Source organism: Alligator mississippiensis, chromosome 5 (genome assembly GCF_030867095.1).
Source record: "Alligator mississippiensis isolate rAllMis1 chromosome 5, rAllMis1, whole genome shotgun sequence".
In the NCBI taxonomy this organism is placed as follows: domain Eukaryota; kingdom Metazoa; phylum Chordata; order Crocodylia; family Alligatoridae; genus Alligator; species Alligator mississippiensis.
The window spans coordinates 118,660,278-118,687,716 of record NC_081828.1 but is presented as its reverse complement, the minus strand read 5'-3'; the positions used below and the strand labels follow the sequence as shown (position 1 = coordinate 118,687,716).

General features: G+C 41.7%; 1 protein-coding gene and 1 non-coding gene across 2 annotated transcripts in view; both read left to right on the top strand.

The window, feature by feature from the left end:
- CNTNAP2 (contactin associated protein 2) overlaps positions 1–27,439 on the top strand; it is a 1,295,029-nt gene that overhangs the window by 540,246 nt on the left and 727,344 nt on the right. The window lies entirely within an intron of this gene.
- LOC132251025 (U6 spliceosomal RNA) lies at positions 23,998–24,104 on the top strand. Its single transcript, XR_009462833.1, has one exon. It is a non-coding gene; the product is annotated as a U6 spliceosomal RNA (small nuclear RNA).

The following is a 27,439-nucleotide window of genomic DNA, read 5'->3' as shown; positions in this document are numbered from 1 at the left end:
TTGCAACCCACTAGGCTCCATCCAGGCTCCAGCAGGCAACCCTGTGGCAGGGATCTCCACACCAAGCTGTGTGCATCATCCCCTCCTACCCCCCTGAACAGTGTGAACTCCCATGTTAGAAAGTAATGTAAATGTATATATGATTTTTTTAAACTATATATATCATATCAGAAATATACATTTCTATGGGGTGAGAGGAGTGGGTGCCAGTCCAGCTCCTCCTCCTCCTCCACATCACCATTGGCGATTGTGGCTTTTGTGGGTGGGTGGTGGTGGCGTGCTGTCAATACAGATGTGTGTCATGAACGCTTATTACAAAACTTAACAGTGTAGTAATAGTACAGTGTGTGTGTGGTGCGGAGAGAAGCAAAACCTTGGGTCTGTCCAGCAGTTGTTAATTTTCCATGTTTTAGAACTACATTTCCCATCATTCCCCAGCTGTCAAGGCTTGAAACAGTTTCCATGGGGACCCCTGACTGGGTCTGCTTCCTCTCCACCCCTCCCCCTGTCCAGTGACATCATGATGCCGTGAATACCTGCAGCACACCAACATTGTGTGTTTTCCATGACATATGGATTTATGAAATGTCGGAGTGAATATGGACTGCACACCCCCTCATACTCCCCACCCCCCAAAATCTTTCTGCATGTAGATGCATGTCAGCTTCTCAGCACCTCGATAAAAAATTATAGTGTAGTATACGGAGACCTTTTCTTTACTCCAAAAAACGTTCTTTGCAGCTGGATAAAGAAGGTGGGTAAGAAGCAGCTGGATACTGCAGACACCTGTAGAAAGGTTTTGGTCCTCCCAACAACCTCAGCAAACTCCCCTCCTCCCCTCCCCCCACCTGCCCACACATACACCAAAAACCAGAAGACTCCTGCAGGCTTTGCATACCACTCCTCATCGCACCCCCACACTTGACCAATGAGAGGTTTAATTAACCCTTTGCAGGACATGATTCAGGGTGACTAGGCAGTGTCAGGTAATGAGCTGTGCCCCCCACCCCCGGACCAATGCCAGCCTGCAAACAATAACCCTCTACCCCAGTCTAGGCAGCTGCTCCTACCCCTTCCCCCTGCTCATCCTCCACCCCCGCACCCTCCCCCACCCACCCAAGCCAAAACCTTCTCCCCATCACCTTTCACAAAAATGTACTGCAGACAGGCACAGATGATTTCTGTTGTAAATAGGCAAAAAAAATTTTAATGAAGAACAACCACTGCTAGTTGTTGGCAGCATCCATAATATGTGCTGCTAGGCAATCCCATACAAGGGTCACCTGACCAACTTCTCCATGTTGAAATTGCCTCATGCCATGCACTGCCTGCCCACATTTCTGTTTGGCCACTGCTGCCACTGCCTTTCACACTTCATCAGCCCACGACTGGCTGTAAACCTCCTCCCCCGTCAGGTCTCTCAAATATTGTGCAGCATGTAAGCTTCCACTATAAAGGCCATGTTGTTTTCTGTCTCCAGCTCAAGCCTGTAGTTAAGCGTCCTCCACCATGTTTTCAGTCAGCTGAAGGTGCATTCAACAGCCATCCTGCATTTGCTGAGATGGTAGTTGAAGCCATTTTCTGCAGGTCTGTAACGTGCCCTCCATAAGGCTATTATAATCAGCAGAACAGCAACACCACTGATCACTGTCTTGGTGACTCTGGGTGCATAAAGCCAGGCAGCAGGGAGTTTGTGAACATGTGTGCATCATGCGTGCTGCTGGCCCACCTGGTATAAATGTTCATAAACCAGCCCCAGTGATTCACCATGGCTTGCAGGATCACCGAAGCAAATCCTTTCCTGTTGGTGAATGAGCTGTCAAAAACCCTCACGCAGTTAGGGAACCCCATGGCATTGAAACCATCAATGACTTCCTGAGGATTCTCGAGGCAAATAACTTTATTTGCCGCAACGTCCTGCAGCAGCTGTCATACCTCGCGAGTTGCCAGCCTGGCCATATAGGGAGCCACGCCGAACTGGTTTGTGATATAGTGGAAGCTGGATGAGGTGGCCAGTTTCATGATGTCCATGGCCACCCTGTTGTCCAGTGCAATGGCCCGATGCATGATGGTGTCCTCCCATGCCATTTGTGGCCCCAGCATTGAGGCGACATAATTAAACATCTACCTGGTCATTTGGAACATTTCCAGCCACTGCTGATTATTCCAAGTGGTCACAATGTTTCATTCCCACCATCTGAGATGCTCTTGTGGGCCCAGACCCTTACTGCTCCTAAGGTTCATCCACAGAGCTCTGGCAGCTTCCACTTCTGTATGTGTCTCTTGGCTATCCCACTTCACCGCATACCTAAGTGCCCTTTTTTGCAAGGTTTGTCTACATGCAAGCATCTCATCACAAGCTTTGAGAAGCAGGATGAATGCATACATTGCCATCATCAGCTGCACCTCTATTTTTTGTAGTAAGTCCAAGGCCGGCAGCAGGGTAATTAGCAACAGCTCCTCCTCCTCCTCCTCCTTCTCTTCAGAGCACCAAAATTCCTAGACCCTTAAAACTAGTAAGTCTGTTGTCTCAGTATCTGTGGTTCTGCTGTCTTCCTCAGGGATGATGACGAAGTTAAGCAATGGCCACTCATCACGCAGTAGTTTTATCACACAGCTCCCCCACAGGAGCTAAATATGATTGTGGAGGGGTTTAAACCCCCACCCTGGCCTGTAGGGACCCCACCCAGGCTGTGCTTGGAGGGATGGGTGGAAGCAGCCCTTGCCAGGCTTGTCCCTGAGGTCAGACATTGGCCAGGGCAGTGCCTCAGGCAAAGCAGAAGAGGGGGAAGGGATTAAACTCCCTTGTCTCGGGGCACAGGACCCCAGTTGAGGTCTACCCAGCTTTCCTTCCTGCTCTTGCTTGGGCAGCTGAGGGGCTGGCCAGCTCTGGCCAGCCTGGCCCTGCTACCCACCCAGGGCTTGGGCTGTGGCTGCAGCTGGGGCTGCATGGCTGAGCCCATCCTGCCTTTGGGTGTTGCTGAGGGCAAAGGCAGAGGGGAAGCCCAGGCTAGGGCCATGGAGACTGCACAGCCAGATTGCTCTCAGCTTTGGGATCCTTGTGCTCAAGCTGGGCGGGGCTCTCATGGAGCCCCAGCTGGCAGGGTAGGGCCCCTCAGGGTGGCTTATGGGGACAGGGCCCTTCCCAGCCCAATGCACTTGTGTGACAGCCCGACCCAGCAGCAAAGGTGGGGGCTGACTGGGGAGCAGGCCTCCCAGGCCAACTCAGAGGCCCTGGTGGCCCCTGAGCCTGTCAGCTGCCGCTGCCATGCACCTTGCCCTGTGCAGCACCCAGGTCTGCAGCCACACAACCAGCTGTGGGGTGGCTGGGGCTGAGGGAGCTTCCTCCCCTTGCCTCCAGTTGCCACAACCACGGCCATGTCATGCCACTGGGTGGAGGGGGGTGGAGAGCTTCAGAACTGTGGCTTCTGCCCAGCAGGTGGATCTCTGGCTTCAGCTCCTGGACACCTTGGAAGGTGGAAGTCATCTGGGTGGAAGGCATCCAGGGGCTATGGCTCCATGTGCAGGGCAGAAGCCACCAGGCTGAAGCTCCTCCCACCCCCCACCACCTCCCAGACCAGCACAGCAGCAGCAGGAATGGGAGGAGGAGTAGCCACTGAAGGCGAGGGGAAGCTGGCTTGACCCGGCAGGGTTGTTTTTCTCCCCTTATCTCCAATTGAGGATCCTGCTCCTGTTGCACCACATAGCACCGCTCACGGTCGGGCGAGCTTTCTTCAGCCCAGAAGCTTCAACTCGAGCTGGGCTGAAGTGGCTGGGCTGAAGGAAGCCCCCTCAGCCCTGAGTGGTGCTGTGGTGCAGTAGGAGCAAGAGCCCTGCCAGGCCAAACCAGCTTCCCTTTGCCGGTGGTGGCTACTCCCCCTCCCATTCCTGTTGCTGCTGCACCGCTCTCGGAAGTGGCAGGTGTCCAGAGGAACTTCCACCCTGTGGCTTCTGCCCCACTCATGGAGCTTCAGCTGCAGACCATAGATGTCTTCCACCTGGATGCGCTCTACTTTCCATGGCATCTGGGAGCTGGAGCTCCATGCACTAGGCAAAAGCCTTGGGGCTGAAGCTTCCCACCTCCCACTTCCAGAGTGGTGTCCAGAGAAGCAGCAGTGGTAGCTGGAGGCAAGGGAGGCAGAACAGCCCCCCTGGCCCTGGCCAGCCCACAGCTGGTTGCGCAGCTGCATCCCTGGATGCTGCACAGGGCAGGGGGTGCAGTGGCAGCTGCTGGGCTTGGGGGCCCAGTGTCACCTCCAAGCTGGCCTGGGAAGCCCACTCCCCAGATAGCCCCCGCCCATGCTGCCAGGCCAGGCTGTCATGCAGCCACACTGGGCTGGAAAGGGCCCTACCCCCAAGGGTTGCTCTGTGGGGCTCTACCCAAATGAGTGGGGCTCCATGATAGCCTTGCCCAGCTTGGGCACAAGCTGCTGTGCAGCCCCCATGGCCCCAACCCTAGCTGCAGCCCACTTGGAAGGACCCAGACCTGGCAGCCTAGTCTGGGCTGGCCACTCTGCCCTCAGCAGCAATATTACGCTAGCTGGGCTCAGCCCTGCAGTCCCAACAGCTGGTGAGGCAGGTGGATGGAAGTGGCCATGCCACCTGGCTCTGGACATGCTCCCTCCCCTGCCACTGGATTGTGAAGGTGGGGAATGGTGGACAGAGGCTGCAGTTCCCTGGTAGGGGAGGGAGAGATTAAACCCCATCCCTGCTTCCTTTGCCTCAGGGGGCCATGTATCTGGCCACACCCCCGACCCTGCTCGAGCTAGAGAGCAAAGGTGTGGGGCCAGCCCTATTGTCTGGAGTGGAGCCCAACCCCACCCAGAGCTGCAAAGCATCTGGGATTCTGGGCAACTCTGGTTTAACTTAAATCTGGAAGGGGTCTGGGACATAAACTGGGACATAAAATTGCATAAACCAGTTTAACTCAAATCAGTTAAGTCTGATACTACATTCACCCAGGTTTATCTTAAACCAATTTTAGCCATTTTGAAACTGGTTTATGTGCACTGAACTTATGTTCTGTTACATGTTTAAAGCAGTTTCTGATCACTTTAACCCAGTTTATGTGTAAATTCTGTCCCTAGCCTAGGTGTGCCTCCTTGAGTACAGCTGAAGGTTGTCTCTCTTAACCCCTTTATTGTCTTTATGAGGACTACTGTTGACAAAAAGCAAAACATGCAGTTTTCCCCAGAGGGGATAAGGCATTGCTGGAGGGCTTCACATTAATTACTTCTCTTCCCTCCCAGAGATTTCAGGAACTCATATAATCAGCATTGATACAACATTTTTAAATTTTTCAATAGTATTTAACATACTTTCCTTCTTTCAAGGTTTTCTACCTTTTGCTTGCTACCAGTAAACACAATATTTGCCAGTAAAAGAAGTCCCCTCAATGCTGCTCTGCCCTGAATGATGTTACCTCTATTCATCAGTTTTCATAAATAAGCAAATTTTAGAGACATTCTCATGCAAGTTCTAACCCCTAGATGAGAGAGTACTGATTCTGAGAGTGCTGAGAAATCAGAGTCCAGGATTCAGTTCAGGCTGCAAATCACGCTCTCTGTAAATGAACCATTGTGCTTTGGTTGGGAAGTGACACTGTTGGTACAGAGCACTTTACCGCTTTAACACTTTCTTTTCTATGCATGCAGAAAAAAATAGGGCAAGGTGATCCAAGACTATAAAATAATCCTAAATGGATGGAACATATATAAAATCCATTTATATATGAAAGAGAAACTGAACCCTTTAGGTAACAAGTTATTGACAAATTATTATTCTGTGATTACATCTAAGTGGTGATCTTGTTTTATCACATTATGAAATCATGGATACTTTGCATTTTATTGTAGTGAAATTGTGCCTTGGTCCTTTATATTTTACATTTCAGAGGCAAAAACGACACATTAATTCATGTTGGGTAGCTGCTTGATAGAAATTGAATAGCTTTTGGATTTGCAAGTTTTTGTAGCTATCTCCAAAATAATTGGGGTCACAGTTAATGCAGTTCCTTAGATCACCCTTTGTAGCCAGCTAACCACAGGAATGCAAAATAATGACCTGAGATGGTATTGAATGCTTGTAGGAGATAGGAGATGCATTAGCAAACTCTAGAAACATATTTCTCTCACTGGGCATCAGTCCTGATGCAGGAAATATAGACTTTGTTTTCTGGACAGAAAGCCAACAATATGCTGTCATGTATTTGCTTTAATCCTTTTACTATGATTACCCTGTAGTTGAAAGCTGTGAATAGAAGAATTCAGACTCCACCAACAAAATAATGAAGAATAAATAGCCTATTTATTAAATGTCATGTGACAATGAAAAGTGCTCAGAGATGTTTAAACAAAATGGAAAATTCTCAGTTAATAGTAGTGAGACTAGTAAATACAAATCTTGCAGGCTGAATCCTTGGATATCCATGTCTTTGCATTGCTTTCTAATGCTTGGCCAATGTATTTTGGATTTTGCTGTGTTTTCCATTCATCCTTCTGCTTGTTGAGACATATGCATATGCTAACCTATCAAATCTGTAAAGTTTATAGGCATATTAAGACAAATAATGCCAAGAATCAGTGAATGGCTGTATCTTAGAATTGCCTCCTTAAATCACTTGACATGCCAAGCTTTGGTCTGCTGCTATGTGCTGCCCCAGCTGTGAGTTTTGTCTCTGGATAACACTACACTTTTAGTTAATCCTACGTGCAGGGTCTTGGGTCTGTTAGCAATGGTCTGCAACAGAATTGGACTTACACTGAAGGTTGTAAATAAATATCTGAAAGCTGTCTAACAACTTTTGAAGTTAGCAATATATTTTAAGATAAATGTTCTGTTCAGAAGCACTTTAGAATGCTATGCAGCTCAAGAACCTTAACAAAGCACTAAAACAAGGATTTCTGTTTTTGTGTTTCCTTACAAAGTATAAAGCATCTTTTTTGTGTGTTTCTGTAAAAGGCATGTGCCTTAGGATCACAATTACAGTGTTGATTTTGGTGGATATAGAATAGATTCTGAAGTTCCTGAGTTTCAGGTTAAGGGCAAGACCTTGCTACCCAGCCAGCAATCAGTGTGTCATGAAATAAGCATGAGATTTAGAAGCAGCATCAATTATATTTATGCTGGTTGTGAAGAATCCTGATATCTCTAGGTTTGCTTGCCAGTTCTTACACAGTAGTTAAGATTCTGGTTTCTTAAGCTTCATGGTTACTTTTAGTTTAAAAAACAGTCTCAGTCTTTCATTTGTCTATTTCACTCGTCTATTATCTACTGTAGCAATTTTTTTACAAGTCAGTATAATGGCATTAACATCTAAAGGTATTCCAGATGCAGTAATATATGATATATATTTAAAGGGAAGTAACAGCATTGTACTTCTAAACCTTATTGAATAAGTAGAGTAACCATCAGACTAATGGCAAGCTGTGATAATGCAAGCAGGAGAAAAAGAATTCCAGATGCGGAAAAAGACTAAAACCACTTGCACAAGGATAATAGGCCTAACTGAAAAGCTCTGTTTGGATTTTTATGGGTGATACGTATTATTGGACCACCTACATGGTTGGGATAGACTTGAAGGAAAATATAGTGTATTCAGAAGCAGTTGTTCCAAAAAGAAAAAAAAAATCACTCACAAAAATCCTTGCCTCTTACATATTTCCTGGGCCATCATGGGTATAATATTACTCCATCACTGGCATTCAGATCTTGTCAGTTTCTGACATCCTCCTCTTATGCAAATCCTAAAATCAAACAGAACTGAGACAATCTATTGAACCCCAAAGTCATATTATGCAAGTATGTCATATGTTGTGTTTTACCAAGTACTGTGAATTTGCACGTGCTGTAAAAAAAATCATTAAAGGATACACTTCTATATGGTCTCTATTCTAATTTGTTTAGATCTTTTAAGTTTAAAACACTTTCTCAGTTGCAAGTAAAACATCTCTCAGTGTTATACTTATATATTTTATTTATAGTATTTAGCCAAGGAAACAAAAATTCAAAGAAATGTTTTTAATGAGGTTTCAGCTAAGGAAAAAAATAATGCATATTGTGCCTAGCATCAGCATTTTTCAATACTTACATCACCCCCCTTCAATCCACCCACCCCATTACTTTTCCTGCTGATGGAATAATTTGCCTTTGGTGACAAAACAAAAATAAGTTAAGGCTGCAGTGAACTATTCTGCCTTCTACCACTTTCAAAAATTTCCCATACTTAGTGGACTGGACAAGGAATATCTTGTATTCAAAAACTTGCCTAACTCTATCCCAACTATGCAGCTGGTATAATAAAAGATAGCATCCAAAGAAACCCTTACCTCTTGCACAGTTTCTGGACATTCACAGTTATAACACCACTCTAAAACTACCAAAAGAAGGAACACATTCCAGGACAAAGAACTTCCCATAGAGAGTGACTTGCAGCCTGCTTTCAAGTGATCCCATTTCATTGCACAAGAATCATCATTTGTATGGGTATTGAATTTAGTCAAGAACCTAGCCTTAGATCTTCTAATACTTGTTGCAATAATGCGTCAGTTAGAAATCCTGGGCAGGAATCCTATCCCACAGTGCAGCAAGGTGATCTGTATCTTGTTGATGCTCCTAAAATTGTTGCCCTGTGGGGTCAGGCCAACTCTCAGGATCTCAATATTGCTCTGTTAAACAGGAGGGTGTGACACAATTGCACATATATGAACACACAAATCAATTAGGTGCATACACATACACACTACCAGCTCAGGTACATGCACATCCAAACCAGGCTAGGCACATGCATACCTATCACCAATTCAAGCACATACACACTAAAAATTAGACAAAAATCAATTGTCAATACCCGCACATTCAGTACATATACACAGATCACTAATTCATATATCATGAACACAATGACACACACACACATACATAAATATACACATACACACACAGTCACCAGTTCACACACATACAACACCAACACATAAGTAAGTTCCTAACTTGGATGGTACGGTATCTATATGTGTGCTTGGGGTACCTGGGGGAAGGTTAAGGTGAGAGAGAAAGTTAAAGTGTAGGGAGTGAAAGTTGCCAGAACTGGGATTAGAACTGATGGACTAGAGAGAACCTGGCTGAGGAACTGAGGTGTGGGTTTACTTAAGATCAAGTGGCCCCAGGGTTACTTGAGGTCACTGGTGCGAGGGGAAAAAAAAGCCTGGTGGCAAGGAAAAGACGGCCAGGAAAGAGAGAGAGACAGAAACCTGGGAGCTTGGGGCTGGAAAGTGAGGCAGACAACTGAGAGATTGGCAGGGGGGTGGCAAGGAGGAGACAGCCAGGAAAGAAACTAAGGCAGGAACCTGGGAGCTCAGGGGAGAGGGAAAAGGCAGTGGGGATAAGACAGTGGCAAAGAAACAGGGGGTTTGGAGGCAGAGAGGAGCTCAGGACAGGTGTTGGAGGTGGCAGAGAGCCAGAAGCAGGAGAGGGAGACATGAGACAGAAGTTAGAGGGGCAAGGAGCAGAGATTGGAGCAGCGCCAGACTGTAGTATAGCAAACCCAACTCAGGGGTCCAAATAACAGTTTTATTAAACAGACAACACACTACACAGCCCCATGAAGTTATTGATTCACACTCACATGTGTGCGCACACACACACACAAGCACTCACAATGGCAGCAGGAGAAAAAGACTCAGTGGAAGGGTTGGAGTCCAGGTAGGGAAGAGACACAGAGTCCAAGTCCTTGGTTGAAGAGGGGGTGGGGGTGATAGCTATCTATCCAGGCTGGAAAGGACTCTTTGTCCAGCAGGTGTTGTCCAGAAGCAGGTCATCTGCAGGGCCTCTGGGTGGATAGGTGGTATGGCATGGTGCTGGTCCAGATGGAGTCATTCTTCACTACCCATTTTTATGGGTCAGACTACCTCTGATCTCCTATGGGAGGGCCTGTCCAGGCAATGTCAGTCCTGTCCCAGCGGGATCCAGGTGTTCTTACTGAGCATGTGCAGTCTGGCACAATGCTGGGTTGCCTCATCTTTTGTTTCTTGAATGCTGAGGGTGTTTCCAAGGGCTGGGTCATTGGTCCAGGTATTGGTGTTGATGGTTTGGTCATTCAGATGGAGCTATTTTTATACCCGCCGCCATTGTCTCTCAAGCATCCGCATTCATGCCCATTCATCCAGGAACCATGTTACATAGGAGGAGTAGATGAGAGTCATAGGTTACGGCATCAGGGGACACAAGATGGAAACTTGACATAACTTATGCTAACTTACATATGTAGGCCTAAATCATATAGTATCAGTAAAACAGTAATATAGAACAGTAACAATCAATTTAAACATAATAATTATACAATATGAAGGAGGGAAAAAAACAAATACAACTTGCTACCAAAATAAAATTCTGAAGCTTATCCTATGTCTAAGGTTACTTGCACTTATCTATAGGGAATGGAGAGGGAGAGAAAAAGTCAGAAATGGTTGGGGAAGGGGAGGGAATACATTTTAAAATTTAAAAAAAAACCCAAAACTGGGGGTTTTCCTACAAAATGATTGCAATATTCTTTTGGCTGATACTTTTAAATGCATGTATTTTTGGAATAATCTTCCCCCTATACTCCTATACAGGTCAAAAGTATATCTGCTACTCCTGTGGCAAACAGAATATCCTGCTGGAAAGAACTGCCCAATAGAGGCAGTCAGGTCTGAGTAACATAAATGAGGTTGGGAACATGTCCCTTGACCCAAAATATATCAGGCCTTTAGCCCATAATGTGATAAGACTAATTTTGTTAATAACTGACTTCAGTAGTCAGTAGAATACAAAAGACAGAAAAAGGACATAGTTCAACCAAAATTCAACTGTAAATAATTATACAGTATAAGACAGATATGGGATTTGAAAGGGGCTGTAACTTTACTTCATGCTAATTAGGAACTCAAAGGAATTCAAGGGTACCAGGGACAAGAAGGAGCAGCAATAGGTGTTGTCCGCTCTTCTCTGCCATGTCACTCGATTACAGCCACTTTAATTTTGAAGGCTACCAGTGGCATCATGAGGCATCCTCAGTATTCAGTGTCTGCAGACGTAGGTCCTTACTTTCTCTGAATAATTACACTTTAATTTTAGAAGGTAATTACAAAACATAAAGCCAAACTTTGTTAAAAATATATCTAAACATATTTTTACTGTGCAAATAATAGTTATACCATATCCTGCTCCAATGGGTTTTCAAAGAGGAAGTAAAATTCTCATGGAAATATTTGTAAGCTTTTAGAAATAAATTATCTTTCCTTATAGCTTCCAGAAATAATTCTTTTAAGTTTTAGATAACATGTAGTGTTATGCATTTTTTTTTCTCTACAAGCAATGAAAACAAACAGGCTATATTTAGCTTTTTGTTTGTTTTTGGGTTATTTTTGTTTGCTTGTTTTGTTTTAATTAAATCAAGTAATTTGTTTTTGATGAATAGCATACTTTACCTTTGGAATTAATCTGTAGGTGGTTGATGATTTTAAAAAGAACAAATGGAGTTTTACTAGGTAGATTCCAGACAATATGATGGTGACTGCAGTCTAGATAGCTACCTATAACTGTGGCTACCTACCCCATTCTGTATTCTCATAGCCAGAGAAACTCTCAGCACAAATAATCAAGAAACCATCTTGGGGGAAGAGAAAATTAATTGAAAGTGTTAGGTGGATCTTCCACTTGAGGTAAAAATGAAAAGACAGGCTTATTTGAGGAGCAAATATAAAGGGTGGTGCTTAGATTATAGGATCACTTGTGTCTTCCAGGTAAAGGTTGAGCTGCTCCTGAAACTGCTAAAATTAGGTAACTGAAATCTAATTTATGAATGTCTATAGGGACACAGTTCTGATAAAAATTCAAAAAATCTTTAGTAGAATAATTTATTTCTGTAGTATTTTTTTTAATTATTGATGTTTCAAATATGGATATTTTTTCCATTTAGGTTTTTGCATATAGCCCATGATTAGCTTTAAACTCGTAATATTTTTTATATCTGTTTTCCTCAATAGTAATTATCTACTAACCTGGAAATAGACTAATTGTACTGTTTTCAAAGCACTGTCTTCTCTTATAATAGGGGTGCAGAAGGACAACTGAAAACCCTGGAATTTGTTAAATGTTTTTTAAAAAGGTTAGTTTGGTAGCAGTGAAAAAACATCTAATTTATTTTAACCTCTATTGAAAAGACCCATCAATTGGAGAGTGTGGCTTGTCAGTTGTTTAGGGACTAGAGCTTGTTACACAATTGATTTAAGTCAAAATAAGTAAAAATGAAGGAAAATGTCCAGAAATGTTATAAACCCAAGATATCTGTAAATATGATATAATTAAACATACATGCCTAACAAGACAACAGGTATCCCCTTTGATCCAGTTCTTTGACGCACAGTACAGTAAAACCTGTACTGAGCACCATGAGCAATCCTCCTATCTTAAGTGAACTCTTTAAAATATTTCTAAGGATTTCGATAAATGTTGCTTGATCTTTAGTTAGAAATTCGCTCCTGATACTCCTGCAATCCAGTATATGGAATTCCTATTTAAATCAGCAGGAGTTCCATGAACAAATTAATTGTAGAATTGGGCCCAGTGTTTGTTCAAGCAATTATAGTCCAATGACTAATTGGCAATAAGAAAATGTAAGCATAATTGAGTAAGGCAAATGTTTAAATAGTGATTCCTAGGGCGTGGATTACAAATTATTTAGCATTCTTGTGGACAAAAGAGCAGAATACATTTTGTTATTATGGGTCCATATTTTAAAAAATGCTTAAGTGACTCAAAGTGGAACTTAGACTCCTAAATCATGTAAGCCATTTTGAAAATATTTACAAATTTTTCCCAAGTATCAAACTACTGGTGAAGTCTTTCATAAGTTTAAATTCCTTCATATCCAAATTGTTTCATATTCATATCAATTTTTAGAATAATCCTTTCTGTTCCCTTTGCTTCTTTGAATCACAGTGGCCTATTCAATGCATGCTTGATGCCATGACCATAGAAGTATTGTTTTAGCTGTTATTTCTGTCTGCTCCCCTATTTGGATTCTTGGAAAAATTCTGTTCTGTACTGAAACAGCAACTTCTTCTTACTGGCTTGGGTCCTGGGCTTCTTATATTAATTTCCTAAACTTCTCCTGGAAGGGTTAAATGAAGGCACCTGTTAGCAAAATAGGTTTGAAAATGCAGTTGTTACTGAACATACACATTATTCTCCGTTCCAGAATAAGATCTCTGCTTGATGAATTGCAGAATAAACGAATTCTTCCCATCAGCAGCTCTCCTTCTAAGCTCATAGTGTTCCACTGGTGTGCAAAGCTACCATCCTTTGATGCAAATCTTAAGCAGGATAGAAAGGCACATTCCATATTCCCAGTTACAAATGAATCCCTCTGTTTTGCATAAGACACTGGAGTAGTGCACAGAGCTGTGATTTACTTAGTCCTATGTTGGCCCTAATGAATACTAGCTGACTCTATTTAATCAATTCCTGTGATAAGGAAAAAAAGCTTCAGGCACTTTCTTAATGTTAACTAAAAGGAGCAGAATTCTAATGCTGGTCTTATATAATACTTAATAGGCAGTCATCATTGGCCATCCCTTGTAGTCAAGGATGGTTGTTTCCCATTATTGTCTTTATCTGTGTGTCCGGAGATGGTTGATGAGGCCCACACAAAATCAACAGACACTGTTGCAGCTTGGTCACATGTTTCCATGCGGACTGTGGGGCTCTGGATTCTCATTTCAGTCCGTAACATGCTGTTTCTGCCACTCTCATTTTTCCATCTCCTTTTGTTATTGTAAGGTTTCAAAGTACTTGAGATCCTTATAGCAGATTCTTCCTTCATTTGGGGTAGTCCCAGGCAATAGTCTACTATGCATTCATATTTATTTTGCCTTTTTTCAACTTGGCTTTTAGGACATCCCTGAAGAACTTACTCTGCTCTCCTCTTGAGCGTATAGCTTGACTGAGCGAAGAGAATAAAACTTGCTTTGGAATTCTGGAGGCAGATATCCAAATGACATGGCAGTCTAATGTTAGGGTAACATTATGTGGATTTTTGAGGAGCACTGGATTTGCAGCTGAATGAAGGCTTTACCTGTGGCCTAGCAGAGCTTCTGACCATAAGACAGAATGATAGCTAAGCCAACCACTTGTTTATGCTAAGTAACCATATTAACTGTGTTAACCATTTTTCTGAGAAAAAGCAAGTGAGTCTGTGTGCTGCGACTGAGGTGAAGTCTTAGGAATGTGGAAGATGGTACAATGTGAGACAGAAAAACAGACTGGAATGTGAAAAACAACATGTAATTGGTAACAGAATCCAAGATGAACATATGCTAAAAGGTGAATGGTGATTGGTGAAGAAGCCTCCAGAAGCTTCCAGGTTTTGGTCAAAGTCCTCCCATTGACCAAAAGAAGTAGGTTCATGGCCTTGGACATGTACTCATAGCAAATAGACATGTAAATGAGTAAAATGCACAGGCAATTCCATGCTAATGAAGCAAACAGTAAACAGAGGCGGAGCTTGAAATAGGAGGAGAAATGGTTGGAACATGGGCGAAGTAAGGGTGGAATGAATGTTAATGAATATAAACCAGTGTATAAATGTAGGAAAAATATATTGTTCAGTGCAGGTCCCCTGGCTGTGTATCTGTGAGGGACCCTTGTCCGAAGCCGTCTCCTTTCTGAATAAAGCTGTTGCAAGCAATGTATGCTAGTGTTTGCTCCCTGCCTGCTCTGGCTAATGAGTAACAGAACCCATGAGCAATTGGATCATTGTCTCCCTAGTTGTTGGGTGCCGCATGGAGTCAGGGTCTAACACCTAATATTTCTTAGATTAAAATTAAGTGCAATTTATTGTGTTATGATACACAAGTATTAAATTTTAGATCCCATCTATGGGGCTAATTATTGTGTCAGCATCATCTATATCAACTGATCAGGAAGACTATCTGTATCTTTACTGTTTAAGGGCTTTACATTTAAATTCAAAATGACTGAGGAAAGGGTCTTTTCACATTCTGGAAGTGTGGGTTGAAAAATCTCAACGCATGTCTTGATTTTTCAAATTTGCTTGGTTTGCAAATCTAGATGAGATTTTGATTTAATAAGTAAAGGAGCTTCATGTATGATTTCTCTGATTTCCTGGAATGAATTCTCTTCTGTTCCAAACCCAAACCAGAGGGTATTGTATGATTTTGAAACAAAACCATTAGCTACCTCTCTTTTTGCTAAGCTTTGACTGTAGGTTTTCTTGAAATGTTTAAAACTTTTAACAGGTCTTGCATTGAACATGGACTGAGTTAGTAATGAAACCTGAAATACAGAGAGTGTCTTTTTTCAAGTTTTGTTGCAAACATTTAACATGGCTTTAGTTGGAATCCTTCTCACCAAAGCAAATTGGTAGTTTTTACTTTCCAGAAGCGTGTGAGAATTCTAGTACTAATGGGAAAAATACTAAAAATATGTACCATTACCTATAGAAACCTGTTTTACAATAATTTGCTGATAGAGTCATTTTGCTGGTAAAATCATTTACAGTATGGAAAAATTGCCTAGTAAATTAAAAACAAATAGACTCTATGGCTGTGTATGAACATTTGAGGAGATCAGGGAGAGGTCAGATTGAGTTAAAACGGCCACCTGATCTAAGTCAGGATGAGGGAGGGGTTTCGGATGGGTTGGAGGGATTCAGGGTGGGGTGAATAGATTCTGGGGGGCATGGAAGGGTCTATGGGGAGATTGGTGGGAGGCAGATGGGGTTTGTAAGAGGGATTGGGGGCAGGCTACATCTGTGGTTGGGGATCAGGAGGTAAGCAGGATTTGTACCCACAGTGTTTGGCCCATTAGGATCGGGGGGCCCATTAGGTCCACAGGGGGCTTAGGGGCTCTTTTCCCCAACCCCCAGAACCCCCAACCCCCAGAGCTAGGGGCTACGCCATCCCAAGCTAAATTGAATGTACCGCAGAGGTAGGGTCAACTTGGACCAGATCTAGCATTTTTAGACCGATCTAACTGTCCTTGAATGTCTGTACAGTTCACATTCAGATCCACCTAACTAATGCAAGGTCTGCACCTGGGTGAACTAAGTTAGATCGGGTGGTCATTTTTAACCTGATCTAACCATCCTGTAACTTCCCCAAATTTCTCAGTGCAGCCTTTTCAACAGCGGCCTTTTTAAAACTTTTGTTAGTACATTCTACCGGATATTATCATCTAATTCTTCACCTGCTTCAGATTGATCAAATGACTAGAAATCCCAACTAAAGCTATCAGAAACTTTGGTCCAGTACTATACATTCCTTCCTATTTGGAGCAGCTGAAAATGATGGCAGATACACAGAACACTTTGTTCACCCAACTAATTGGAAGAGTAATACCTTCAATTAGATTCCAATGCCCATAATAATAAATCTTCCCAAGGGGCAGGTAGAATTAGTCTGAGAGAATCGTGATCAGAAAGCCTATCATACTGTTTGAGCTCATTTGAATTAAAAATAAGGGCTTTTGGTTTTCTATAAACTTTATAGAGAAGGAAAAAATAGAGATGATCTTTACAATAAAGATAATCTCTGGCTGTCCTACAGAATCCCCCCCTAGGAAATTACATGTTACATACAACAGCTATCAGAGCAGTTTTCTGAAGCATTTGGTAACAAAAACAGTTGATGTTTGGGCAATTAATGGTTTTATAGGATTCTAAACGTAGGAGCTTTACTTCAGTAAGACGCAAATAAGTATGTTCCAGTACTAACAGCAATAAAACAACAAAAGTATGTGTGTTGATTTCATAAGATTATTCAAAATGCCTGTATACAAATGCAGTAAGCATAACACAAAAACAGAAGAGATTCTGGCTTCATGTATCACATCTGATCATAATGGAGAAAATATGGCAGTACACAGGGGTGGAATTGTAATTCTTTATTCAGTTTTTACTCAGTCTTCCTGGAGAGGCCCTTTATCCCTTCTAAAAGCACCAAACACAATGTTTTTTTTTTACCTGAGCAAAGAGTGAGGGAAAACTGGGGGCCAATTTTTTCAATCCTTCGTTCACAAAGCTGAAGTAAATTGGAATTTTGCTTTCTCAAACAAAGAACAAAGAATACTTTCCCCATTAAATGCAATGAAAGGATCATTTGGGAGGTTTTTGTATTTGACTGAGGAACCAGGTTGTGGTAGAATGTGTAGGGAATCTAAAATATAATGATTAGAAATTATCCAATAGACTTAGGTACTTTTAGAGGTTCACTCATGATACATGACTCAGAAATAATGGTAGTTACGTAAAGAGTAACATAATATTTAATATGACTAAGGGTGGCACAATGTAGGTTTCCAAATAGTAGTATGGGTTCAAATTAAGGGTTCTTAAAATGCATAAACTAAAGACACGTCAGAATAAGTTATAGGACTTTCCCTAAATTCTCCCTAGAATCTCCCTAAAGCTTAGTATCCAATTCTGTGGACACTTCCACACAAAAGCTTTATATAAAGACTCACTACCTTCCTTGAGTTATAACTTCTTATTACACTGCTAAAATATTCTAGTCTTTCATTTTTCTAACAGAAGACAAAATATTGGACTGCATTTTTGTTTTACTACTTATAACTGGTAGTTGGTCCTTTTGATCATTAGCATTTTTTTCACCTTTGCTCTGTAAACTTGGATGTCCCCAAAATCTAAAAGCCTTACATGATATAATTTAGCTGAAATAATGTCATTGTTAGCTTGCTTAAAGTCTAATGCATCTTTGAGTGGAGGAAGAATTGGTTCAAAACAGAGAAAATGCTGCCACCACATTTCCATCCGTCTCTGAACACATTATGGCCTTGTTTTGCACTGACATTTTAAACCTCATTATTTTACTAACAGCAGAACTTAATTAATATGATTCTTAAGAATGACCTGGAAATGTGAAATACACAGTGGCTTTAAAATGTTATAAAGTCCACATAGTAGTGCCACTTTAGAAATTGGTTTTGTGGATATAAAGGTTCCAGAAACCTTTGTGTCAAAGTTTTGAGTGCTTACAGAAGCAAAACTCCGATTGAAATCAATAGGATTATTGCTGAAGCAAGGACTTCAGGATTTCGCCTCCTGTTTACATTTTTATTAATAAGACAGTTTTTGAACTTTCATTTAAAACTGCATATTTAAGTTGCATTAGTAGATTTTGCAGCTAATTTACCTGAAAATGAAATCGTTCTCACAAATGAGTGAAGAACTGCCATTGCAACAGCAATTTTCTTCCTCTGTTTCTAAAGCAAAGATTTTTTTTTTCTTTCTTTCTTTCTTTCCCCCTGTAGATTTTCAGTTTTCAAAGGCATGGGACATGTGAAGAAAACGTTATAGATTCAATTAAATGGTATTCAGAAAAACCTCCCAGCTCCTGGTCCTTTATTATATTCAGTAATAATGACAGAGAAGCATATGTTTGCAGAAGATAAGGTGCTAGCTCAAGGACTGCTTTATAAGAAGTTAGTCAGAGAGATGGCCCCCCTGTCTTGTTAAGGATAAATGCCCATTGGACATTTTGTAGATTTCTTTCCCTGCCTCCGCCTCCTCTTGCCATCGAGGTCAGACTTGCCAGTAAAACTGATTCACACGATTTGTCTTTCTTCGGAACTCCATCTAAATGCATTCAAAGAATTTGCCTACATTTCAAGGTCAAGGAGAGCAGAGCAAGCATTAAGGCTAAGAATTTTCACCGACGTGGAGCCACTAAGCCATACCAATCTGTCTGAAGGATATGTCCATTCTCAGGTTGAACCTGCAGACCTTTGGATTAATGAGCTACCCTTCAAACTCAAGGGCTTGGGTAGAAATACACTCATGATAACCACTAAACCTGCATTGCTTTTCACAGCTGGGAATTAGGCATGACACTGTGAATGATGCACCCAATTTATCTTTTACCTGTTCCTCACACTATGGAACTTTCTAATAACACCAAGCTAAGAGGAGGGTTTTTTTTGTTTTTTTTTCTTGACTGAGAATAGCAAAAGGTTTTGCCTCTTCCAATAAATATTATAAAATAATAAATAATGATTGAATCTGTGTGCAATAAAAGCATGAAAATGCAAATCAATTTTCATTGTGCTCCACAGCCTGATTTTCTTCTGCTGCAGAGCTTCTGTTGTCATTTTCACCTTTCCAGAGTTGGTGTAAAATGCTGCCAGATCAAAAGTGTGGCATCCTATTTTTAATTTGCAGAAGTGCAAATGGCTGTGAGAGATGTTGCACAGCAGATATTCAGGTTAACATTATTGGAAACTAGTCATTGCCTCCATGTACTTATCAAGTTAGGAGTTTAGGAATCTACTTCCTTGCATATTGGGAAGATGTCAACACAATTGGCTTAATTAGATATTAGGTTGCAATTAAAATTTTGTAGCAGACTAAGCCTGCTCCCATGAGAATCAGAAGGAACGTACCTATTAAACTTAAAATCAAATGTTTTGGATTCACTGAAAGCTGGATTGAAAATGATGAATACCTAGCCTTTCCTTTTGTAAAGGTAAGTAATAATAAAAAAGAAAATCAGGGCATTACTTGGAGAAAAAAATATGTATTTTCAAAAGATCAATTTTCCCCAAAGAAGTATGAAAGTTACCCAGAAATGTTAGGACTATCCATTTTCCAGGGGCAGATCCAAAGGAGGGGGCAGCTTTATGGCCCCAAACCCAACTTCCCAATCACGCCACCAGAGCAGCAGCCAGGGACTTAAGTTTCAAAGGAGGTAAGTGTGTGTCCCTCCACCCCCCACTTTCCCTTTTGTACTCAAAAGCATGATCCCCTTCTTTCTCTCTCTCTCCCTCCCCAGCCTACTGCTGGGACAGCACCCAGGGAGGTGAGGAGAGCACCTACCCACTCCAGCTGGACTGCATGGGGATTGGTTGTACTGAGCTCAGGATCATGGCAGTAGGAGAAGGTGTATTCCCCTTCCCTGCCTGCTTCCCCCACCTGTTCCCTACCAGCCTGGGAGCAGGTGCGGGGAGGGGAGGGAGAATACGTCTTGCAGCCTCTGCCACTACTGCCACACTTCCCAGTAACAGCGACTGGCAGTGGCAGGCAGGAGAGGAAGGGAAGGAATGAGGAGAGGATGTGTTTCTGAGCACAGAGAGGAAAGAAGGGAGGGAATACTTACCTTGATTGGAATTTAAGTCCTTGGCAGCTACTGCTGCCATGCCATCTATGTGCCCCAGTGGAGGGGAGAAGGGGTAGGAGCCTGGAAGCAGGTGGTGCAGCCACCTCTGCGGCACTGGTGGCTGCAACTGCACTCCCTTGTGTAAAATCCTGGATCTGTTTTTTTTGCCATTCTCTGCTAGCTGTGAGAGTTCTCCAATGGATTTGTGGTGAAATCGTATCATTGGAGTATTAAAAGAAGCAAACTTAAAGATCTTTCATGACCTTTTAATGGCAGCAAGAGATTATTGTAAGGAGAGATAAATGTTTGAGAATGAAATATGAAGAAATGATAATAAGATGGATAAGAGCAACTTGTCAGACTTTTGGCATTAAATATGTTTAAAATGAATTGATTTATTTTTAAAAAATAAAGCAAACCAGGCCAATTATTTAAAAATTGTAAATCAATAACCAGAACAATGGCCAATTCCGATATTTCAGTCAAATAATCAGCTAGTACCATGAATGTTATTGAATTGTGACTGAAAACTGTGTGGGAGTAATAAATATAGTTTGAAGAATGATGAATATAATTCCTTTTTATCATGAATCTGGCTGGAGAACATCATAGTCTCTCCCCTCTTCCTGCAACAGAAATTACATCCATTCTGCTCCTCAGCTTTCTGCTAAAGTACACCCAGAAGTCAGTTCTGGACATATACCATTCTTCCCCACCCCTTATTTTTCTTTAATTTGATTCCAATGCTCACTTAAAGTGAGCATGGCATACAGCAGGCCTAGTGAGAACCATATTAGCACTTGCAGGCAGGAGACCCAATTATATGGCCCTTAGATTTGTTTCCACTGACCCTTAGCATTCTAGTCTTCCTCTCTAATGTCAGTTCTCATAATTTTATTGAGAGTTCCCATATACTTGGCATTAAAATGCCAACCCCTGGAATCATGTGATTCCATGAAACTCTAAGCCTTTCTGTTGTGTTTCTTACCATTGTGCTTACAAAGAAAATCCTGAAAACACACATTCTCAATACTCCAAACCTTAGGAACAAATAAAAAGTAGAAAAAAATCTGTTATTTCCATGCTCCTGGTATTTGAGGTTATGATTTTTTGCATGCTTACAGTGGCAATTTTATGATTAATATCTAAATATACTTTTTTCCAAAGAGTCAAGATATTTAAAATCATTTTACTAATTACTTTCCATGACTGGAATCCTGGTCTCCTTGTTTCCTTTTATTGCTATGGTGATAACATTACCAATATCTAAAACACTGAAAGGCATACAGGAAATTCAGAACCATCCTTTTTTCTAGACAGGCTTGAATAGATCATTTCTCCTGTAGGAAAATAACTGAACCCTGAAGTGAGGTCTTGACTTTTCATTTCATCATATGGTAAAACAATAGGCAGATTACATAGTTTTAAAAAGCTTTTAGTAGATGATAATTTTACCCACCAGGTTCAAAGAAAATCAGGTGTACACAGAATTAAAACAATAATATGAATAGCCTAAAATCTTGCATAACACAAAATATTGCACTTTTAAATAATTATAAAAAATGTAATATACTTAAAATAATAATGAAAATGATCAATTATTCTGAGTGTGGAGTTGATATTCCCCAAAGTAGGGAAGTCTTATAAAGTCTCATAAAATACAGAGATGCTCTAAGACATATTTATTTTAAGCCAGATCATTTGACCCTTATTAGATTTTCAGTTCTGGTTTTTCAAATAGCCTTGTTTTCAGTCTTAGCTTTCATGCTTCATTCCTGACCTTGCTGCATGTGAAAAATATTGCTGAAATATGACATTATGATCTATTCTACTGGATTTTGTCTGTCATAGACTTTCCCTCACTAACAGGGTATCTGATCTCTGACATAAAATACTTATCCAGTTAAATTTAAACTTCATATTTCAAATATGTGACTTGAACCAACTTCTGTTTTTTAACAATTTCTTGAAACTACTTATTGAATGCACATAAATATATTTTTGGGCTACACATATGGTCAAGGAATGAAGGAATATTTTCTGATATAGTCAAAGAGAACAAATTGAAATGGAAAGCATAAGAAAGTTCAGACATTATGAGGTATATCTTCTCTTGGGGCATGCCATGATTCAATAGGTTTTAAAGGAGCAGCCAGGCCAATAGAGTTCAGATTGCTTGAGATCTTTCAGTGGTAGCCTGCAGGAAAGCATGCGTAGATATGGAGAGTGAGAAGGTGTTGGAGGAAAGGGTCTGGCAGAGATGGCTTACTAGATTTATATGCTTTAAATGAGCTTAAAAGATGAAATAAATAAATGATCTATGGAGAAAGTAGATCTGGAAGGAAATCTGTGGCACTACTTAGGTGAAACATGAAAAATGGACTGGGGATTGCTGAAGGATAGAAAGTACAGGGCAAAGCAGTGATTGGAAGAAGAAAGATTGAGATAAAGAAAAATGAGCATCTGAAAAATAATAATGTATCGTATGTGTACAATGGAATAGATGTCTGAAATTAGTAGACATACCCAAGAGCAGATCCAGAGGGGATTGGGAGTAGCCACCTCTACAGGGCTGTAGCCACCTCTACAGGGCTGGTTGCTGCTCCTGCACCCCCTTTTAAAAATCCCATGCTTGCCCATGGATCATATTGGCCTGAGAAAGATTTCCTTATGTTCACCTTTTTTCTCACCCACAGGTTTTTGCATGCTCTTTTTGGTATATTGTTGTGCATGACCATTAGGGCTGTGTGAATCTTTGGTTGCTGATTTGTTTTGAAGGAGATTCAGCCTGATTTGGTGGCCAAATCGTGGAATCCAAATTGAATCGGGAGACCCATTAAAAAGTCTGAATTGAATCCAAAGCCTCTTAATCAATTTAGAAAAGATTCAGAGAGATTCAGAGATTTGGATTGGCCAGGGAGAGTAAGGCACAGATAGGCGTCTGCAGGTTCTCTCATGGTTCCTTCAGCTGTGCCTGTCTCTCCCCAGGGAGGAGGAGCCACAGGAGAAGCTCCCATGGCTGCCTTGCCCGGCCCCATCCCTTGCCCGGCCCCAGACTAGTCCCGGCACTTAAAATTAAAACAAATTAAAAGCCCTACACTCACCGGCTGTAGCAGGGGCTGTGGGGCCACATGGCAGAGACCCCACACAGCCCCCACTCCCTGATCACCCACCCTCCACCTGGCCATGCCCTGATGGCCCCCCGCCCGGCCCCAGCTCTCTGGGAATCAAAAAACAAAGCAAAACACACTCACTGGCAGTAACAGCATGTGGCAGAGCCCCCCTGCACAGCCCCTGCTCCTCAACCTTCCCCCATGCCCAGCCCCTTTCCCCAATAGCTGTCCTGCCCAACCCCAGCATCCTGACAATTAAAAAAAAAAAAAAAGCCCCGCATTCACTGGCTGTAGGAGTGGTGATTGGGGCCTCTGGGTACTCATAGCAGACCCCCCGCCATGTAGCATGGGACAGTTAGGGAAAGTGGGGATCGCCCCCCCAACCTGGCATCTGCACAGCAGCTGATTCATGGCATGGGTGCAGCATGGGTCAACAGGGCGCTCTGCACTGTCTGAGAGCTGGGGTGGCTCCATGCATCAGCTGGAACACGGCAGCACTCAACCCCAATTGCCTCAGCTCCCAGGCAGTATGTGGTGCTCCGCTGAGCCACGCTGCACCCATGCAATGGGGCAGCTGCTGTGCAGATGCCAGGAGGGGGGGCAATCCCCGCTACCTGCCACTGCATGGGGGTGCTCTGCCATGAGTGCCCAGAGGCCTTGTTCCCTGTTGCTGCAGCCGGTGAGTGTGAGGCTTTTATTTTTATTTTTCTTTCTTTCTTTCTTCGGCAGCACATATACTAAAATTGGAACGATACAGAGAAGATTAGCATGGCCCCTGCGCAAGGATGACACGCAAATTCGTGAAGCATTAGCCGGGCGCGGTGGCGCGCGCCTGTAATCCTGCGACTGGGAGGCGGAGGCTGGCGGATCGCTTGAGCTCAGGAGTTCTGGGCTGCAGTGCGCTATGCCGATCGGGTGTCCGCACTAAGTTTGGCATCAATATGGCGATCCCGGGGGAGCCGGGGGTCACCAGGTTGCCTAAGGAGGGGTGAACCGGCCCAGGTCGGAGACGGAGCAGGTCAAAACTCCCGTGCCGATCAGTAGTGGGACCGCACCTGTGAATAGCCCCTGCCGCCTAGCCTGGGCAACACAGTGGGACACGGTCTCTTTCTTTCTTTCTTTTCTTTTTTTTAAGTGCCAGGACTGGGGTGGGGCTGGGCAGGAGATGGGGCCTGGTAGGGCAGTCATGGGGGGCTTCTGGCATGGCTCTCTCCATCCAGGGAGAGGCAGGCACAGCTGAAGGAGCCGTGGGAGAACCTGTAGCTGCCTGGCTGTGCCTGCCTCTCCCCGGCTGATCCAAATCTGTGAATCAGTGTTGAATCAGCACCAAATCTCCGATTCTGATTCAGCCAAATTGAATTGGGACAGTGATTTGAATCACCGAATTGAATCACTGTCCTCTGAATTGAATACTTCCCTATTTGCACAGGCATAATGACCATCAAAATAATCATCAAATTTTGCCACTTACCACCTCTCCCAAAAATTAAGTTGATCCAATAAAAAAAATTATTAAACAAATCTTGCTCCTTTTATATTTTATGGATAGTTCTGGCTACAGTACTATGACTACTCCTTTTTGGGGTGAAATTCTCCACATCTAGGATCTACCCCCTACTTATGTTCCACTTATACCCTGATGTGATGTGGAGGCTGGCTTTCTTTCTAGCTGTGAAATTGCCAGTGTTAACCAAATCATCATTTTCAGCACAAATAAAAAAAGTCTTAAAGGTTTCTTTCATATTCTGTTGAACATCCAATTTAAGATGATATTATGAAATTCATTTAGACCTGAGCCTACTTCTAAGCTTTTTCTGCTGAAATCTAATGTGCATCTCAGAATAAAACAGCTCAAGTTAAAAGTAACAAGTCCACATTTACATAACTTAAATCCTTACAAAATTGTCTTTAGTAAAGCTTTGCATGTTAAATTTGAGAAGCAATCCTGTCCTAAACCCCTTATTATCTTTAATTCTCACATTGCTATTCACATTGCCCAGGAACATAAGAGACTAGCATTTATTTCCCTGTAAAGTTATCCACTGTTCAGTGCAAGTTACCAGTAAAAGTCACCTATGTCAGAAGTTTCTAAACTTATGGAAAAGAGCAGTAGTCTCAGCTGGTGTAAACTCAAGTCAAGGTAGACCAATTAACACAAGTCTGTAATGCTTTTTCTTCCTGTCTTATAGATCAGTCATGTACTTTAATATAGTGTTCTTTATGCAAATATTTAGACATGATTAAAGCTTGAAAGGCAGATTTTGGTGGAATGTCTAAAGCAGATAAAAACTATACAAATTGGTTCCAAGGAAGTAAGGAGTTCCATTAATTAGGATCATAGTGGGCAAGCAATTAGGCATCAAATGATTTAAGTATATAATCCTCTCTCAACATTCATGGATAAATAACCTTAATTGTTAATATAAATTTACTTTGACACTAAAATTTTACATCTGAGATGCAGCAAATTCGAGACCGTCTTTCTACCTTTTTAATCAGGCTGCTGAAATAATAAATTTGGTACATAACATGCAAAAGGTCATATATGCTGCTTGAAGTCTTGTTTCAACAATATTTGTACTTATCTCCAGATATCCCAAATAGCCGACATATCAAGACTTATTTGAACAAGAGAAACAGGCATGGTTCCAACATTTATATAGCACTCTGTGTTCAAAGTTAGTTTTCTGCAGGGGCAATTCAGTAGATATATCATAATGGTGTCTGCTAACACTTCCTCAAAATAAATTGAAATAATTTAAAATATTTTCAATGTGTCAAGTATTCTTAAATACATCCAAGGTACAGCAGGGTGTATTACTTCCCCAGAGAGTAATATTGTCAGATTTATCAGAGTAATAATTTAAATTAATTGTTCCTGTTGAGACAGTTTTTCCTCCCCTGGCCCTAATCATATATGGTATTTTAAATGACATATTAAGTATATGGTGTTCAAATTTAATATGAGTGTCACGTCAGAAGACTCCATGCTTAACTAAATTTTCTGAATGGTTTTATAGAGCTAGCAATGTAGACCCTTCAGGGAATGCATCCAGTAAAAAGAGCAGTCTAGATATGTGGCTAACAGATTGGTTATGCGTGTTATCCTGTTGACATTCTCTACTAATTCAGGTTAATGGGCAGAAGTGCACTATTTCCTTCTGTAAAGGATAGAAGATGCATTGCAACACTAAAATTCCCAGTCCTAATTAGAGAAACATCTGGAGCTATGTGGTAATAAATGCTGCTGAGTTTAACTGAAGAAATGTATTTTTATTTTTTTTTTGTTAAATGAGGTTGTAGGGTTTACTTAATTTATATTTTATTAAAATTAGTAATAGGATGAGAGAAAAGAGAAAGAAAATATCAGTTAACTTTTTCATGTAACTGAAGCACAGTCTCAACAATAGTTACAGTTGCCTAAACGTTTCCAGCAGAGGCCTTAGCATTTGGTCACTCATAATATTCTAGAAATTCACGTTTTAGAGCTGGCATTGCTCTGACCCTTCCTTTACCTTTGATCCTAAGTGGCTTAGGGATTTGGCATTCTGAATGGAAAAATAATCTCTCACTTATTAGTAAATAGTTTAAGTCATGTTTTAATATGCTTTGATCACATAAGTCAGTTGTGTACAAAGCAGGCATATCTGTATGCACGCAAGTTAGAATACAGTCCTTACTGTATTTGGGAAATTGGTAAACTAGATAGATAAATGCATCAGATTGGAAGACAGTCTGGACTTGCAAGGCTAAAAAAAGAATCTAACTGGTATTTTGAAGAGTACATATTTATGAATAAAACAGAACTAGGAAGGCTTTATCTGGGTCTTTGTCTTCTCATTTTATTCCTTCCAAAAGAATTCTCCCATTCCATAAATCCAAATCTTTTTTAAGCATTAGAATATAAAATAACCTTTTGTTAGTATAAATTACTAAGTTAGTTTTATTATTCATTACTAGGGTTACCTGAATGTACAGGGATGTGATTTTAAATCAAGGCAGATAAGAGTTAGTCTCCATTCATCAATAATTTCCCTTTTTCTCATGGGATGTATTATGCATTTTGTTCTTTGCAGCAGTATCACCACAACCCTTCATATATGCTTTGTACTCTTGAGAAAGAATCAATCCCTTGTATTCTAACAAAACTGAGAG